General features: G+C 39.7%; 1 pseudogene across 1 annotated transcript; it reads right to left on the bottom strand.

Moving 5' to 3' along the window:
- Nucleotides 1-815: 815 nt before the first annotated feature.
- On the bottom strand, nucleotides 816-14,575 carry LOC105551642 (annotated as a pseudogene). Its single transcript, XR_001007887.1, has 2 exons — nucleotides 14,527-14,575; nucleotides 816-1,811 (listed from the first exon to the last, which is right to left on the bottom strand). The product of XR_001007887.1 is annotated as an aconitate hydratase, mitochondrial pseudogene (transcript).
- Between the last annotated feature and the right edge of the window lie 3,918 nt (nucleotides 14,576-18,493).

The following is an 18,493-nucleotide window of genomic DNA, read 5'->3' as shown; positions in this document are numbered from 1 at the left end:
TACTCTCTGCCCAATTCTATATTTCAAACCCCCAATTCCCAAAGTGTAAGAGTTTGATAAATTTTGGTTAACTGCTGTCATACCTGTTGGACAAAGCTGAAGTACATGGCCTCTTTCTGGACTAATGGTCAGCTCAGGGATTCTTTGCCTTTGGGTGTGGTCTTTCTGCTAGACCAAAACATAGGTGGGTAGTAGAAATAATGTAGTAAAACACATGGTCATAGAAGTTAAAGGAATTGACTACGTCCACTTTCTTAAGTAAGAATCTATGCACAGGAACTCTTAGAATGGGGCTAAGGGCACAGCAGGCATTCTGAGAGTAAACACTGGTGAAGTTATACAGGTGGAGAGCATTAACTAGGAGCTGAGAACAAGGATGTGGTACTGACTGCATGGTTTAAAGGTTGGGCCCTCTTTTTTTTTTTTTTGTTACTGATTTTGGATTCTTGTTTTCCTTGCAAGAACAAAAGGTTCTCTAGACTCCTTCACCCACCAATGAAATAATCAGGCAGGAGAAAAACTTTAGATGGGAGTCTTGTCATAAAAAAAAAAATACGGTTGCATGGAGCTGCCTAAGATGTGAACCAAACTAAAAATAGGAAGACAGGGGCTAAAAAGTTATTTTAAGAAACCCCCCCAACCACAGTCACTCCGTGGGCTGACTGGGAAGCAGGAAGCATGTCTGGTCACACCATCTTGGAATAAGAAGCCATGGCTGGCTGGATCAGATCCTCTGATGGCTCAAATAGAGCTGAACTTGAACATGACTCCAGCGCTGGGTGAGGGAGGGGGGGGGTTGTGAGGAGGTGCTGCCGTCATTGCTGCAGCTCCTTCATTCTGTTGAGGGCACTGCCGGTGCGGAACCACTTGATCTGCATCTCGTTGAAGGTTCAGGAGGTTCAGGAGGATGGTCTCCTGGGTCCCATTGGGGTGCCAGATGATGCAGTTCAGGGACTTGCCAGGGGAGAATTTCTTCAGGCTCTGAATGGTCAGTTTGTCCACAGGGTGAATCTTGTTGTAGTCAGCTGGGTCAGCAAAGGTCAGGGCAGCAGGCCCTGCTTCTTCAGGTTGGTCTCATGGATCCTGGCGAAGCTCTTGGTGATGATGGCCCGGCCCCCAAGGTGGTGAGACTCTAGTGCTGTATGCTCCTGGCTCGAGCCCTCACCGTAGTTCTTGTCCCTGATCACCATCAATCTGATGCCATGTATCTTGTAGTAGCAGGCAGTCTCAAGGACAGGGCCAAACTCCTGGGTGAGGGCATTGTGCACAGAGTTGGCCTTGCCATTTTCAATGTTGATGGCACCAATGAGCAAGTTGTTGGAGATGTTGTCCAAGTGCCCATGGAACTTGAGCCAGGGGCCAGCAGCCAAGATGTGGTCAGTGGTACACTTCTCTTTGACCTTGATGAGGATCCGCAGGTCCTCCAGGTCCTTGCCATCCCATTTGTCAAAAGGCTGCAGTAGCTGCAGGCACTGGCTGGTGGGGCTCACGTCAATGTGCTGCCCACTCCTGTCCTTTGGCGGGGGTGGAGGTGCTGGTAGATGTCCTGCCCTGGGTCAAACTCCACTTGGGGAAGCTCATCCAGCTTGAACTTCTTGCCATCCTTGCTCATCAGGTAGTCAGTGTCTGGGTTGAACTTGAGGTTCCTGCAATGGCCAGGGCTGTGACAATCTCTGGGAACTTGACGAAGGCATGGGTCTCAGGGTTGGTATCACTGCGGCCCATGAAGTTCCTGTTGTAAGAGGTGACAATTGTGTTCTTCTCCCCCTTCTTGATGTCCTTCCTGTCCCACCAGCCAATGTAGGGACCCCCTTTTATTTGGTAAACAGCAGTGATATACCCAGCAAAGAAGAGAGGGTATAAAATATTTGAGGCTCTTTAGCATTTTGTTTCAGAAGCTCATGGTATCTACCAAGCTCGTGCGAAGGACTGTTATGAAGATTCAATAAACAAATATATTGCAGGGTATTTTTTAAGCCTGTAAAGTCTAAAATGGATCCAATATCATCAATTTGTTTATTCATTCAATCATTTATTCATTCAAGAAACAATCATCTAAAGTTTACTGTATGTTAGAAATTGTGGTAGGCTCTAGGAACACAAACACAAATGCATCCCTTCAAAAAGTTTATGGTCTAGTGGAAAAAAAAGGATAGAAGAAATCATTGAAAACAGAATATATGACTCAATAAAGGAATGTATGATGTTTTATAAGAATATAGATAAATGATATATATTTAAAATATGTATCCTTTACATATATTTTACTAACTTCTATATTGTCCTGTGAAGTATACTTTATTTTCTCTCTTTCACATTTAAATAACTGAAATTAAGGAGAACCAAATAATGCGGGCAATAAGTGATAGGTCTGGTACTCAAAGCTAAATATTCTAACTCAAAATCTCGTTCTTTCCCCCCACTCTCTCAAGCTGCTTCATTAACTCAGCTGTTATTATGATCAATGGACAGGAAATTTATAAAACAAGATAAATAAGTGTAAGTGGCTAATTTTAATTTTAAATTTAATAAAATCAAATAAATAAAAATACCAGTCCTTTGTCAGATGCATAGTTTGCAGATATTTTCTCCACTCTGTCAGTTGTCTGCTAATTCTGCTGACTATTTCTTTTGCTGTGCAGAGCTTTTTAGTTTAATTAGGTCCTATGTTGTTGTTGTTTTTGTTGCACTTGCTGTTGGGGTCTTAGTCATTAATTCTTTAATGTCAAGAGAGCTCTTCTGATGTTATCTTCTAGATAACTTGTAGTTGACATTTTTCTCAGCTTATAAAACTCATAAAAAGTAAAGTAAGAAAAATAACAACTGCTATAGACAATAATGAGTGGAAGTAAGTAGTCTCGTTTACTAAAGGTGAGAATGTAAATCAGTATAACCTTTCTGGAAGGCAAATAGTCAATATGGCAGAGACTGCACTTTGTGTTAATCAAAACACTTCCTCTCCCTGGGAATAAAAGAAGACTGTCTTTCCCAGGTTCCCTAGCAGTTCAGTTGGAAATTATGTGACTCTAGTCAATAAATATGGGCAAAAGTAACATACGCTTTTTATTGACCTAAGTCCAAAGATCACTCAGAGTGACACTTCAGCTCTGTCTTCTCTTCCATCTGTAAAATGGGGATAAAATCTCTTATGTTATGTTCATTCCATGGCAATTTAGGAACCACATGTTTGAAGCAACTCAGATCCCAAAATCATCACATGGAGAAAAGCCACCAAAGAGAGCCACCTGGCCCACACTGGACAATGACTAGAGCAAGAAATAAACCTTTGATGTGTTAAGCATTGAGCATACGGAATTGAATTGTTACCACAGCAGAACACATCAACTAATGAACATAACATAAGAGATTTTATCCCCATTTTACAGATGAGGCTACTGAGGCACAGAGGGATAAGTAACTTGCCCATGGTCACAAAGCAAACAAATAGCTGAGCTTTGATACTGGCATAAAAATAGACACGTAGACCAATAGAACCAAATAGATGATCTAGAAATAAAGTCAAATACTTGCAGCCAACTGTGATTTTCAACAAAGTATACAAAAACATAAAGTGGGGAAAGGACACCCTATTCAATAAATGGTGCTGGGAAAACTGGCAAGCCACATGTAGAAGAATGAAACTGGATCCCAATCTTTCACCTCATGCAAAAATCAACTCGAGAAGGATCAAAGCCTTAGTTAAATCTAAGACCTGAAACCGTAACAGTTCTAGAAGATAACATCAGAAAAGCTCTCTTGACATTAAAGAATTAATGACTAAGACCCCAAAAGCAAGTGCAACAAAAACAACAACCACCAAATAGGACCTAATTGAACTAAAAAGCTCTGCACAGCAAAAGAAATAATCAGCAGAATTAGCAGACAATCGACAGAGTGGAGAAAATATCTGCAAACTATGCATCTGACAAAGGACTGGTATCCACACTCTATGAGAAATTCAAACAAATCAGCATTAAAAAATTCCATCAAAAAGTGGACAAAGGACATGAATAGACAATTCTTGAAAGAAGATATACAAACAGCCAACAAACTTGAAAAAAATGCTCAATATCACTAATCATCAGGGAAATGCAAATTAAAACCACAATGAAATACCACCTTACTCCTGCAAGAATGGCCATAAAAAGTCAAAAAACAATAGATATTGTCATGGATGTGGTAAAAAGGGTACACTCTTACACTGTTGCTAGGAATGTAAATTAGTACAACCACTACGGAAAACAGTATGGAGAGTCCTTAAAGAACTAAAAGTAGATCTACCATTCGATCCAGCAATCTCAATCTCACTAGTGGGTGTCTACTCAAAGCAAAAGAATCATATGAAAAATACACATGCATATGAATGTTTATAGCAACACAGTTCACAATTGCAAAGATATGGAACCAACCTAAGTGCCCTTTGACCTATGAGTGGTTAAAGAAAATGTGGTATATATGCACCATAGAACACTACTCAGCCATAAAAAGGAATAAAATAATGTCTTTTGCAGCAACCTGGATGGGGCTAGAGGCCATTATTCTAAGTGAAATAACTCAGGAATGGAAAACCAAATATTGTTAAGTTCTCACTTAGGAGTGGGAGCTAAACTGTGAGGGTGCAAAGGCATAAGAGTGATATAGTGGACTTTGGGGACTTGAGGAAAGGTTGGGAGGGGGATGAGGGATAAAATATTACATATCGGGTGCAGTATACACTGCTCAGGTTACAGGTGCACTAAAATCTCAGAAACCACCACTAAAGTACTTATCCATGTAACCAAAAACCACCTGTACCCCCAAAACTATTGAAATAAAAAATATATTTATTTTAAAATGCATTTCTTAGTCAAACCTTTTGTTTTATACAATAAAAGAAAAATAAAAAGAAAAAATTGCTGCGCTAAAATAAGAAACCTACTCCAGATCACATAGCTAATAAATGACAAGCCCATGCAGTTGACTCTAGAATCTGCATCTTACATCTTAACTAGCACATATGCTGCCTTTCTTAAATAAATTATGGTATATATAACGTACTATGCAGCCATTAATATATGACAAAGAAGTATTTTAACTCACTGAGCAAAGGTTGGGTTATTTAATAAATGATGCTAGCCCAATTGACAGTCTGTCTGGAGGAAATTAAAATTTCCTCCAGGCCTCTCTTTGAAAATTTATACATATATATACGTATATATACACATATATACATATATACACATATATACATATATACATATATATTCAAAATGAGTAAAGAAGTTTGATTGTAAAAATAAAATAATAAAAATCTAATAGACCATGTGTTTAATCTAGGAATGGGGGAGACCTTCCAAATCAAGATGGGATATCTAGGAGCACAAAACAAAAGGATATTTTGAAGAATATTAAATGAAAATAAGACATTGTTCATTAAATAATGAAAAATGCAATGTACAAAACACCCTAGGAAATAAAATTATTGAATCATAAAATGTTATGGTTATTTAATATGAATTTTCATAGCCCTCACCTGCCTACAGATACTAAAGGGTTTACACTATTAGTAAAAACACTTATTTCCCTGGTTCTACCTCTTTCCTGTGTTATATAGAACCACAGCTCTTTACAAAACATGCTCCAAATAAATCCCCCAGTCCTGGAGCTGGGGAGTTCTAAAATGTGCTCACCAGCACATCTGTTCCCAGTGGGCACTAAGGCCGGACTTCTGTGCTATCGGCCTCACCACAGAGGCGCTTGAGCACCTCTGGCCCCAGGAAAGAATCCCTCCTTAGTTTTGTCATAATCTGAGAGAGGTGTCTTAAGGTAGTTGCCTTGGCCCCAGTGTGTACAACAGTGTAGTGAAATTGCTTTTACGATATTTAATCACAACATTTCCCAGTACCCTCACAGGACTCGGATAGTAATGGAATGGGCCAGTACCATACACCATATAGGCAGCTGGCAGAATTAGGTCAAACTTCTCGTGGGCACTCCTTCACGACAGTTCCCTCCTAATCTCCACACACATAGAGTGCTGGAGGGCAGCCCTTGGGATTGAACAGATATGTCCCAGAGACATCTGAGTCACCCGAGGACTCTAGTGCTCAAACTCTGCTTGTATTTGGTGATTAGCGCCAGGCTAATCACAGTATCATGGGGATGGAGAGGGAGAGTTCCTCTTCAATATTTTCTATATTGTGTTCATTTAAAAATAAATTTTATAATCTTAAAAGATTTTTTTAAAAAACAAAAAAAGCACAAAGAACATAGATTCTTAGAGCAAGCAATTTAAAAAGATTATAGAATCTACCTCTATGCAGATTTTTAAAGTAAGATGGTTTATCATCCCCTGCAATGTGACCCTGGAAATGAACTGGACAACAAGTTAATCTTAGGTTTCTATGAATCACTTGGGTTTTGTTGGACTTTCTCTTTCTTTGACTCATATATAAACCAGAGACAGTAGGAGTCTATAAAAATTATTGAACATTGGAACACTAACATCTGAACTTTTTTAAAGTTTCAGGTTGAAATGGCTTCTGTAAAGATCTAACCTAACTGTGGTTGATAGAAAATAGCAATGTTCAATCAAAGTTGTATATAAGTTGGAAAGGAATTGCAAGCCAGGGTAGCTTGACTAAATTCTCACTGAGCTTACTCAAACTCTCATCTGCTCCAAGGCTTCCAGCTGTCTAGAAGTTTCTTTCAGAATTGTTTCAGTTCATTTCAATGAAAAAATTATCAAATATAATAAAACAGTTTTGGAAAGACAGGAGGGATTTGGGACATTACAATTGGTATTAAAAGAACTAATGAGCTTTGCTACTGATAAAGTATTTTTTGTATTCTTTTTTGGTTCAAAGAATGATACCCAATTGTTAATTCTTAAGCACATACATCTTTTCCATTTTTGTTTTTCCTTCTTGGTGCCTGAATTTTCTTGGCTACTACTGAAATATATTGAATAGGCTGACTCTACTTTTTATCTGCATATTCTATGGATCTAGTGGCTCCGAATCCAAGCCACTATAATGATCATGAAAACAAAATATTTCTCATGAACATATAACCAGATATTGCTGACAAATAGAAAAAAAAAAAAAAAAAACAGGCTGATGGGGGCCAGAGCAGTGCATATGGTCTGCATTCCTGCCAAACTGCATGTATGCACAGCCACACAAAGACAAAATCCTTCGGTAAACACTCACAGTTGAGGAATAGGGTATAACATTTTAATATATTAACCATTTGAAAAAATTCCTGTTAGTTCCTTTTAATCTCTGGTATGCTGTCACCATTCAAACTAGACTAGAGGTATCAATTTCCTCTGGAAGGAATATTATAGCAGAGAAAACAAATAAGAAACCAGTTCTCAAGTTTGAGATTCAAAATGGGCTCTTGAGTCTCTTTACTGTTTGGCAGAAGAAGATTTGATTGCAAAAGCCTGAATTTTGAATATGAAAGTCTAAGATTCTAGAGGACCTGAGGCATAAGTTTTTCCATTAATGTACTAGATTACATGTAATGCAGGTGGATATCAGTGCATGATTTTCCTGTTGGAGAGGAGCTATGGATCCTATAGTTTGGGGAACAGGAAGAGAGTTGGAAGGGGCTATGGTTTGAATGTGTTCCCTACCCTATGTTCATTGCAGCATTATTCATAATAGCCAAACTATGGAAACAACCCAAATGCCCATCGACAGATGAATGGATACAGAAAGTGTGATATGAACTTACAATGCAATATTATTCAGCCTTAAAAAATACAAGGAAATCCTGCCATTTTTGATAACACATATGAACCTAGAGGAGATTATGCTAAGTGAAATAAGCCAGTCTCAGAAGGACAAATACTATATGAATCCAGTTATATGAAGTATCTAAAATGGTCAAACCCATAAAGGCAGAGATTAGAATGGTGAGTGCTAGGGGCTGGGGGAGGGGAAAATGGGAAATTATTTTTCAATGGGTATGAAGTTTCTATTATGCAAGATGAGAAAGTACTAGATACCTGCTGTACAACATAGTACCTAGGTTTAACAATATGGTATTGTATACTTTTAAATATAAGAGGATAATCTCATGTTGTGTTCTTACCAAACAAACAATAACAACAAACCCCCCAATCCCACAAAAGAACATAAAGACATTTTTGAAGGTTATGGATATGTTTAGTGCCTTGGTTGTGGTGATGGTTTCATGACTATAGTCACATTTCCAAACTCATCAAGAGGTACACACGAAATGTGTGCAATTTTTGGTACATCAGTTATACCTCAATAAAGCTAAAAAAAAATTCAAAAGAAAGGGTGAGAGAGCAAGGGAAGGGACCTTCCACAGGAGCCACCAAAGACCAGGAAGTGTGGTAGCCCTGCGGGAATTCCCATATTCAGGGTTGAGGGAGAGAAGAGTGTAACTTTCGTTGAGTGTCTATCACATTCCAGGCATACTATTAGATTTTTTGTTGGTATCACACTTTCCTCCTTCTTTAAAGTATTATTTTTTAACCTTGTTTTAATTGTGGTACACTATATAACGTAAGATTTGCCATTTTAAACAGTTTAAGGGTATAATTCAGTGGCATTAATCAAAGTCGCAGTGATATTCAACCATCACCACTATCTACTTCCAAAACTTTTCATCACTCCAAACAGAAACTTTGTATCCATTAAAAAATGCTTTGTCCTTGTCATTAATTTTATTTCATTTCAAACGCTGAGGAAAATGACCACGAAGCAAGTTTTCACTGTTTAGCTCTCTCACTTGATCCCATGGAAACTGCAGAAATGTTGGGAGTTCGGGCCCCGAAAACGCTGGGGAGATGATGTTCAGTTCCTTATGCTGCTGCACATATTTACTTAGCATTAGGACGTGATTAACGGTAAACACATGTAGGTATTAATTATTTTTAACTTGTGGTCCCTAGACTTGATCCAGGGGGTCTATGAACTCCCTGCAATTGTAATCAGAATTTTGGATGCAGATGCATTTGCTTGGGAAATGATTACGTAGCTTTTTCCTCCTCAACCTTAGAAGGATATATAATCCCCAGAATGATTACAATCCCCATTTTTGAAGATAGAAGCTGGGGAGTAGGCACTGAACCCTCAAAACTAGGTGATGGAGTCACAGAGTTTAAGTACTTTTACTCTCTCTGTGTGATCCCTCTGTGGTTAATTTGGTTTAAGGAAGCTTGGAAGAAATTCTGTTCCTAGTCTCCTCTCTCCACGTCCCACTCCCCAGACCCCATCTCACCTTACCAACTTCGATCGATAGTCTGCATCCTGAGGCTAGAGAGATGGGAGAACTGGAGGACATGCCTGGGTAGTACAGTTGGAATATTAATAAGAGAACAAGTGTATGAAGCAGGACAGAAGGGGAGAATAATTTTGCTTCTTTTCTCTGCCTGTATAGAGAAGAACCCCTGTGTTCTTTTGACCTTATCTCTGCCATTTTGCACTCATTATGGCTAGGTTTCAAAATCTCTCTGCTTAGAGGCTTCCCCCAAATCATTAAAAAGTTCCCTGGTGTCCCTGGCCCTGCCTGAATCCAATCCTGGCCCAACTAGATCCCGCTCACCCAACCTACCAGTCAGCTCTGCTCCACACCCCTGTGTCCAGGGTTGACTGTCACTCTGTCTTCTCTCCCAAACACATCAACCACCTCGCTCTGAGTCTCCCTGTGCCCAGCCTGTCCCCTCACACGTGTCCTTTCTCTGGGGGATGCTGCACAGTTCATACTCCACAGTCAGGACCCTTGAGCTCTTCTACCCTCAGGTGCCCAGGCCAGCCCACTTCCAGATGAGCCCAGGGAGTGTTTGCCTAAGGCATGATGGGAAAGCTGGGGCATCTGCTTGGGGGAACTTATCTGGCCTCTGTGGCATTTAACAATGGGATTATCATGAATGTGCAAAGAGAATTAAACTGCATTTAGGGAAAACATAAACAATGGTACATTATAAAGATGCAGAGCTCTAAAACGAAAAATAGAAAAACTAGGTCTGGTTCTATAAAGGTAATATTAATTACAAGAATTTATGAGAACTTATGGCTAATTACCACGTGCACTAACATTTATGAACTTATGGCTAATTACCACATGCATATACACTTATGTATATGTACACAACTAATTTTATTGTAAGTTTTGTTGGGTTGCAACATTACACAAATAATAATAATTTATTGTTTGCTGAGCTTCTACAGGCCAGCTACCATCTTAATCACTTTATAGAAATTGTTTTATGTAGTCTCACACTCTGTGTTTCCAGTCTGTAGTTGCTCATTAAGCGTGGTTATTATCTAATTCATTTTAAGAGAAGAAAACTACATTTTGTAAAATATTGGTTGTATCTTAAAAGCTCTGAAAGTCCTGAATACAGACTGTTAATATACACTTGGGTAATTATCAGAACTTTGCTGTCAAAATCCTATCTGTTGTACCTACAAAAATAAATTTTTATGGAAATGTCTTCAAATTCCTCTTAGCTACTAGAAGAAAAGAATGAAAGGAGAAAAGCTTAATGAGAGCGAATTCATAAGCCTTCCCTCCTTTCTGCTTTCTTCCCTGATCTGTTCCGCCAGTCCCTTTTTCCTCCAGTCCCTCCAGTTCCTCCTTTTTCCTCCAGTCCCTTCTATTTTTTTCCCTCCCCTCCCTAACCCTTAAATTTTCTTCCCTCCCTTCTCCCCCTTCTCCCCCTACTTTTTACCTCATCTTTTCTACCTCTTTCCTTATTCCCTTCTTGTCTCCTCCTCTCCCCTCTGTCTCTCTCCTGTCTCCCTGCTAAGTTTGGCATTGCCCACTGACACATTATTATCAGGTGCAGTGTGCAGACGTTTGGGAAGGGGACCAGGAATAAATGCAAGCAGAGAAAAGTTTCATGCTTCCTCACATTATGCTGGAAAAATAAGTTACCAATTTTAAATGTTAAGATATCCTAGAGGAGCGCCTGTTTTTTCCTGTGAGCATCCAGCAGTGGTGCTCTGGAAATTTAAGATTGAATTCAGTTGAAGCTCACTGGTTCTATTAACAAAAAGATTCATACAAAAGGTCTCAGTGGCATGTTTTTTCTTTCATGGGTCAGGAGTTGTCTTTGCTGTGTGTGATGACTGGAACATTAGGCAGATTCTCTAGAAGGTCTATAATCCAGGAGATTGCATCTCAGAATGCAATTTTTGTTCACTGACCTTTATGAAAAAGAATAAAGACATTGAAAATTGATGATAAGCAAGTTGGAAATCCATGAACGTGAGCACTTTCCTCATGGCACATTTAAAGCTTTAGGGAGCTTTCAGGAATATTTGAAAATGTGAATAAAGTCTATATTCAAAAGATAAGACAGATTAGAGAATACTACGTTAGATCTTTTATGGACCATTTATGCTGATTTGATCATCAGTTTCTTTGGTGAAGAGTAACAATGAGCAGGCTGGGTGTGGTGGTTCATGCCTGTAATTCCAGCACTTTGGGAGGCCGAGGCGGGTGGATTACTTGAGCCCAGGAGTTCAAGACCAGCCTGGCCAACATGTCGAAACCCTGTCTCTACTAAAAATACAAAAATTAGCCAGGCATGATGGCACATGCCTGTAATCCCAGCTACTAGGGAAACTGAGGCACAAGAATCGCTTAAACCTGGGAGGTGAGGTTGCAGTGAGCTGAGATTGTGCCACTACGCTCCAGCGTGGGTGACAGAGCAAGACTCGGTCTTTAAAAACACAAAAAACATAATGAATAAACCTTCCTTGTCCTGTCTTATGAGATAGAATCCTAGTTTTAGGAATAACTGGCTAGGAGCTTCAATTCTGCAGCTTTTCCTCCACATCTAACCATTTGAAGGGATGTGAACCATAGTGGGAAATGCTCTGGAGAAGAAAGCTGAATTCTAGTTTACACTTGGTTGCAAATCTTCTATGTGGTCATAAGTCAATCATCTGCCATGAGTCTCAGTCTTCCTGTCTATAAAATGGGATACTTGGATCATATGCTGCTCCAGAATGCTATGTTTCAAGGTGGTGATCAATCAAAATGCCTTTATAACTGCATGTAACTTTGTTCTCGCTTTTGTAAACTGTAGGCAAATCTTTGTCTGGGAGTTTTGTTCCAAAAGAAATGCTGGCTTTTCCACAAATGTTGTTTTGGTCACTTGTTTGGGGGCCAATCCACTGCTGGCCCTTTATGTTTATGTCAAATGGAAGGCTAAGGCCACATTAAACCTAACTGGTTGAAAGAGAGCAAGTTCAAAGCTATATCCCAAAGTAACCACACTCTCTTTGCAATATCCTACTTAGATAAATAAAATTTTATTTTAAGAATATTGATTGAGTTCTTTAGCATAGCCTTTGATTTTCACATTTTTCTCTCATAACGCGTTATGGATTTCATATTGCTGGAAATAAGCCCTCACTAATTCCTTTCTTTGCTTCTTCTGTATATCTTGAATCTCTCCACTTCTCTCCACCACCGCTCCTTCCTTCCTAGCCACAGCATCCAGCATCCCTCACCTGAACAGCAGCCTCTTGACTGGTTTCTCTGTTTCTAAGCTGTAGCCTCTGATCCAGGCTCCATACAGCAGCCATATTGGTTTGCTTACTTCATTCCCATCATATGAAGGCTTTCCACTGCATTTGAATAAATCCCAACCATCCCAGACCATGGCTATGGTGAACACAGTGAGCAGTCTGGCTGCTGGGAATGCTGTTGGTAGATGTCTTCAACGGTCAGCCCCTGCAGGCTGACCTCAGACACAGGGAACCACTTCATCCTTCCCGGGGTGCCCTGCATCCAGGGACCACTCATCGCGGGGGTATAAAGGCTTGGCCAACTCTGGGCAACTCTGGATAGCCATTCTAGCTGCGGAGCTTCACATGGGATTGGCTGTGGCTGTCATCTGGGTCTGCCACTCAGCTCATGTCTTGCTCTGCCCCATCTGTCTCTGCCGTGACCAGCTCGGTCGTGGAGACCCAACCCAGCAGTGCTAGAGGGATTAAGACAAAGATACAGAAATAGAGTGCAAAGTGGGATCAGGGGGTTAACAGCCTTCAGAGCTGAGAGCCATGAACAGAGTTTGACCCATGTATTTACTGACAGCAAGCCAATGATAAGCATTGTTTCTATAGATTATAGATTAACTAAAAGCATTCCTTACGGGAAACAAAGCATTCTTAGTGAGGAGCAGAGAAACAGGCTCTGGCTGATTATCTGGAGCAAAAGCATGTTGTTAAGGCACAGGCCGCTCCTGCTATTGTTTGTGGTTTGAGCAGTTTTCCGCTCTGGGTGGGCCAGGTTTCCCTTGCCCTGCTCCAGTAAGCTAACAACTTCTAGAAGTGTGCATGCTAGCCGTCACCAGCATGTCACATTGCTGCAGAAATCCTGTTTATGGCCAGTTTCTTTAAGGCCTGTTTGTGACAGGCTTAGGGCCTGTTCCCAGCATTTCTCACTTCCTTCCCCTCTTCCACAGGGGTTGATACAAAAGGAACTCTTTAATAAATGATGACAATGGCATCATAACACCCTGTATCATCTGGTCCTTGCCTACACTTCTGGCTCCATGTTGTGTCACTGGTGCCCCTGGCACATGGCTCTGCAGTCTTTTTTTCCAGTTCCTGGATTGGATTAGGCTCATTCCGACCTCAGGGTCTACGCAACTGATGTTTCCTCTCTAAGGCAGTTTTTCTTACAACTCTATCTAATTCTTTCTTATCCGTTAGTTCTTTTTTTTTTTTTTTTTTTTGAGACGGAGTCTCGCTCTGTCGCCCAGGCTGGAGTGCAGTGGCCGGATCTCAGCTCACTGCAAGCTCCGCCTCCCAGGTTCATGCCATTCTCCTGCCTCAGCCTCCCGAGCAGCTGGGACTACAGGCATGTGACACCACACCTGGCTAATTTTTGTATTTTTAGTAGAGACAGGGTTTCACCGGGTTAGCCAGGATGGTCTCGATCTCCTGACCTCGTGATCCGCCCGCCTCGGCCTCCCAAAGTGCTGGGATTACAGGCTTGAGCCACCGCGCCCGGCCATCCGTTAGTTCTTAACTTGACTGTCACCTCCTCAGAGAAGGCTTTCCTAACCCTACCCCCGCATCATCACCAACCTGACGTATAAATAAGAATCTTTCTCCTGTTCTCTCACATAGCATCCTATTTTTTTCCTTCACAGGACTGCTTACAATTTGTGGTTATATATTCACTTGTTTACTCACATGTTTAAGTCTGTCTTCCTCTAATAGACAGCAAACTTCAAAAAGGCAAGTTTCGCATATGTTCTGTTCACCAGTTTAGATAAATTATATCCTCGTCATTTAGCCCCTTTCTTGTCCCCTAGTTGATATTCAATAAATACTGACTGAATGAATGAACGGACTGAATTTCTCCCCTTCCTAAGGAAAGGCTTGAGTTTCTTCAGTCTTCTGGCTGTTTCTCTTTGAAGTCGCTATTCAAGGAGCCAGACTCCTTTAAAGACGGGGAAGAACTACCCTAGGGCAGGACCATCAGTGGATAACACACAGCACCATAGCCAGTTGCCCAGCTGGAAGTTTTGACACAGGCAAGTACCTTCTGCATCCAGCAGGAACCATCTTGGCTGCAGGCCAACTGCTGCCATGCCTTCCTCCTCACTTTCCTGTCTTAATTACCCCTTTCTTCTATGGCAGCCTGCTCCAGTTTTCTGTCTATCATCTGTCCAAGCTTTATATTCTCATCTTGCCTGCTTGACCAAACCTAGCTTTGCCTTCACCACTGTATCTAGCTCCAGGAAAGGCACCCCATTCCCCTACACTTTCATAGCCCTTTGGGGATACCCTGTCACCTTAGGGCACAGGCAGCCTGTAAAACAGGATCAAGATTCAACCCAGTGAAATTTAGACACTATTACTTAGCATTTAGATAGTAGCAGACAGAGGCTGAGAACTTTATAAGGATTACCACATTCAATTCTCATTTAATCTCAACTATTGTATGGAGGATTTACTACTATCTCCATTTTATGGAGTTTGGACAGGTGAAAGTGGTTTATCCAAGGTAAGAGGTGACATTGGGATTCAAACCCAGATGATCTGATTGCAGGAGCAATGAGCATCTTAATTCTTCACTGCATTAGACTGTGACTGGGTAACTTGCTCCACTGAGACCAAATGACATTGCTTTATTTTGTAGTAAACAGAGTTTTGTTGTTGTTGGTTTTTTTTTTTTTTTTTTTTTGCACTGTTGCCCAGGCTGGAGTGCAATGGTGCGATCTCAGCTCACTGCAACCTCTGCCTCCCAGGTTCAAACGATTCTCCTGCCTCAGCTTCCTGAGTAGCTGGGATTACAGGCACACACCACCACAGCTGTCAATTTTTTGTATTTTTAGTAGAGATGGGGTTTCATTATGTTGGCCAGAATGGTCTCGAACTTCTGACCTCGTGATCTGCCTGCCTCGGCCTCCCCAAGTGTTGGGATTACAGGCGTAATCCACTGTGCCTGGCCTCAGAGTTTGTTTTAAATTCAGTTTTGGTTTCTTTCTTTCCTTGCTTTACAGTAAGAAATTTTGAAAAAGATATTAGAGTGATTTAGGCCTTAAAGAAATCAGTTCCATTGTGTCACTGCTTTCTTATTAATTTAGCTTTTGGGTTCTATTGTCCTATGCTAGTGTGTGGTGGTACATGATCACTGTGGGCCATTTGCACTTATCATCTCCCCTCTGCAGGGTTATAGAGAGTCAAGGAAGAGTAGTGAGCACATAATGATGCTGATATCATGGGCAGGAGCAGATCGAGCAAAGTGATCTTTTTTTTTTTTTTTTTTGCATTTTGCATCATCCTTTTTTCTCTATTTTGTGCACTAACTTTTGTTACATCGTGGAAAAGAGCATATGCTCACAAAATATTAATATATAGAAATGCTACCAATGTATTTAACTACTTGCTAACTTACGAGAAATGTACATAGTGTTATTTTTAAAATATATTTCCTATATGGTTACAGTTTATATATTGATTTTTCTCAGACATGATTGAAATTTCATATTTGATTTTCCAATAAGAAGTTATGTGCTCTAAATTAGATATCCAAAATTGAATAATAAAATAAAAAATTCACTGTGTACTTGCTCTATGAATTATAAGAATTAAAACAACAAGACATTTTGCTCCCATTAGTCTGGTAAAGATTTTACGAATTTTTAAATAAAAAGATTGGTAATATCTAGTGTTTGGGGTTGGTTAGTGTGTAGGAGAAATGTGGTTTCTAATATATTGAGGTAGAAGGGTAAATAGATACCTGCTTTTGAAGGTAACTTGGAATTAGGTCTAAAAGTTGACCCAGTAATTCCATTTCTAGGAGTCTACCTTCCAGAAATAGTCACGCGCACAGCGATTTTTTTACAAATCATTGCATTATAATTTTAAATAGTATAAAATTGAAAGTAACCCTCAATAGGGAAAGGGTAAAAGTTATGGGTATAATTAAGAACATAATTATCAATACTATAGATACTATAGAGCTGTTGAAAAACATCAGGAAGATATAAATGTACTGACAAGAACTCTATCTAAGACACATGAATGATTGAAAAAGCAAGTTGCAAAAGAATAAATATAGTATCATACTGCTTGTGTTAAGAAATACGTAACATTTATATACGTGGAGGCATGCAACAGATCAGAGGGATTGTTATTAGTGTTTACCTCTGGAGAGGGGCTGGGATTGGCCAATCTGTGGTGAGGAAGTAAAAGGATTCATTGTCACAGGTTTTCTATTCATTTCTGTATCATTTGGATTTTGTACACTGACTATCCATACATAAGTTACTGTTGTAATTTTAAAACAGAAATAAAAAGTTATAACTACAAAACTATAAATTTTTTGTTAGATTAAAAGTATAGATTTCTACTTTAAGCTCTATGTGTGCTTCATGTAGCATCAAGTTATGCTAAATTATTGAGATATTTTTGGGATGTGTCATTAGGGTATATTTTGTTACATGAAACAGAAACTGATTTTAAAAACATGAGTAGAATTAAGGTAGTTTATTGAAAGGATGTAGGAGAATCTTAGGAAACTCATGCAATCTGGCCTCAAGGGAGTAGGGAAGTTCAAAAGCTATTTCCTCCCTCTCTCTCTCCAGGGCCCAGGTTCTTTGACATCTATTTCTCCTGACACATCTGCACAATTCTCCTCTGGGGACTGTCCTCCTCTGCTTTTTGTTTGCTTGTTTTTAATCATGCTTGGATCTATGACTCTACAAGTTCACTACCATCTTGGGCTGAGGAAACTCTGGAAAATACTTTGGATAAAGACTTGATTGTGTCAGTTTACTCCATTTAATATTTTATTTTTGAATTGTGAAATTAATTTCCAACTATTAGTAGTATGTAAAGGTTCATCCTTAAATAGTCACTGTTTCTGGTTCAGCTCCAGCTACTAAAGTACAGCCAAATTTTATATCAAAAGGCCTGTTTAGGCAGAAGTTTGAGGGCAGTAACATATGGGGTGGGCCACAGCTAAAAGATGCATTACTTTGACAGAGCTTGAGTTTATATGGCTAAAGGCAGTCATCATATGTTATGAGCAAAGAAAAGGGCTAGCTGGTATTGAGATATTCTTGAGCCAGTGTCTAATCATTATTCACTCTTCATTTTGCTTGATACCTTACAAGGACTAAAGTTGACTTATTGGTCTACTGATTCTCATTGGAACATAGTCTTTAAGGCAAACCCAATGGACAGAGGTTTATGAGAGGAACTGATTGCCAGTTGAGCAGTGTGTCAAATGTTCATTACCTTAACCTAGAACTGTACTATCAACACAAGCAGTCCTTGCTTTGCACAGTAGTGGGAGACATAAAAATGGCCACGCAAGCTGAAACTGCAAAACCATCTTAATAATCAATGGGAAAATTGCAGTTGTCTCATGATATTTAGAAAACCTTGTCAAAACATTAAATCCTCTCTTTCTGTCACATTGGCATAAAGAAATGAAAAAAGATAGGAACACTAACCTGTATTTAGGAATTTAAGACATTAAAAACATTGAGAATTAAAGTGTTTAATTTCTTTGTAAAAATATTATCAAACAGCTTAAACAATAATTACCTTCTTCTCATATTATTACATATTATTACATATTACATATTATTATGGAGCGAGCATCTTCTTCTATGCCTTAGTGAACTGTCATACTCTTTTTGAAGTTTGGATCAGCTTCTAACATTTTATCCATTGTGCTTTCAATGTTGTGAAATATCTTAGAGTTTATTGTGAAGACTTTTGCTCAGCGTCACTTCCTCTTTTACATCTTCATCCTTTTCATCACTATCACTTTCGTCATTTATGCCAAAAAAATGAGCCCTGGCTGGGCACAGTGGCTCATGCTTGGAATCCCAGCACTTTGGGAGGCTGAGATGGGAGGATTGTTTGAGCCCAGGAGTTTGAGACCAGCCTGGGCAACATAGAAAAGCTCCATCTCTATTAAAAATAAATAAATAAATAAATTAGCCAGGCATTGTGGCATGCACCTGTGGTCCCAGCTACTCAGAAGGCAG

This window comes from Mandrillus leucophaeus, unplaced genomic scaffold (genome assembly GCF_000951045.1).
Source record: "Mandrillus leucophaeus isolate KB7577 unplaced genomic scaffold, Mleu.le_1.0 Scaffold114, whole genome shotgun sequence".
Taxonomy (NCBI): domain Eukaryota; kingdom Metazoa; phylum Chordata; class Mammalia; order Primates; family Cercopithecidae; genus Mandrillus; species Mandrillus leucophaeus.
This window is presented reverse-complemented; position numbering and strand designations above follow the sequence as displayed.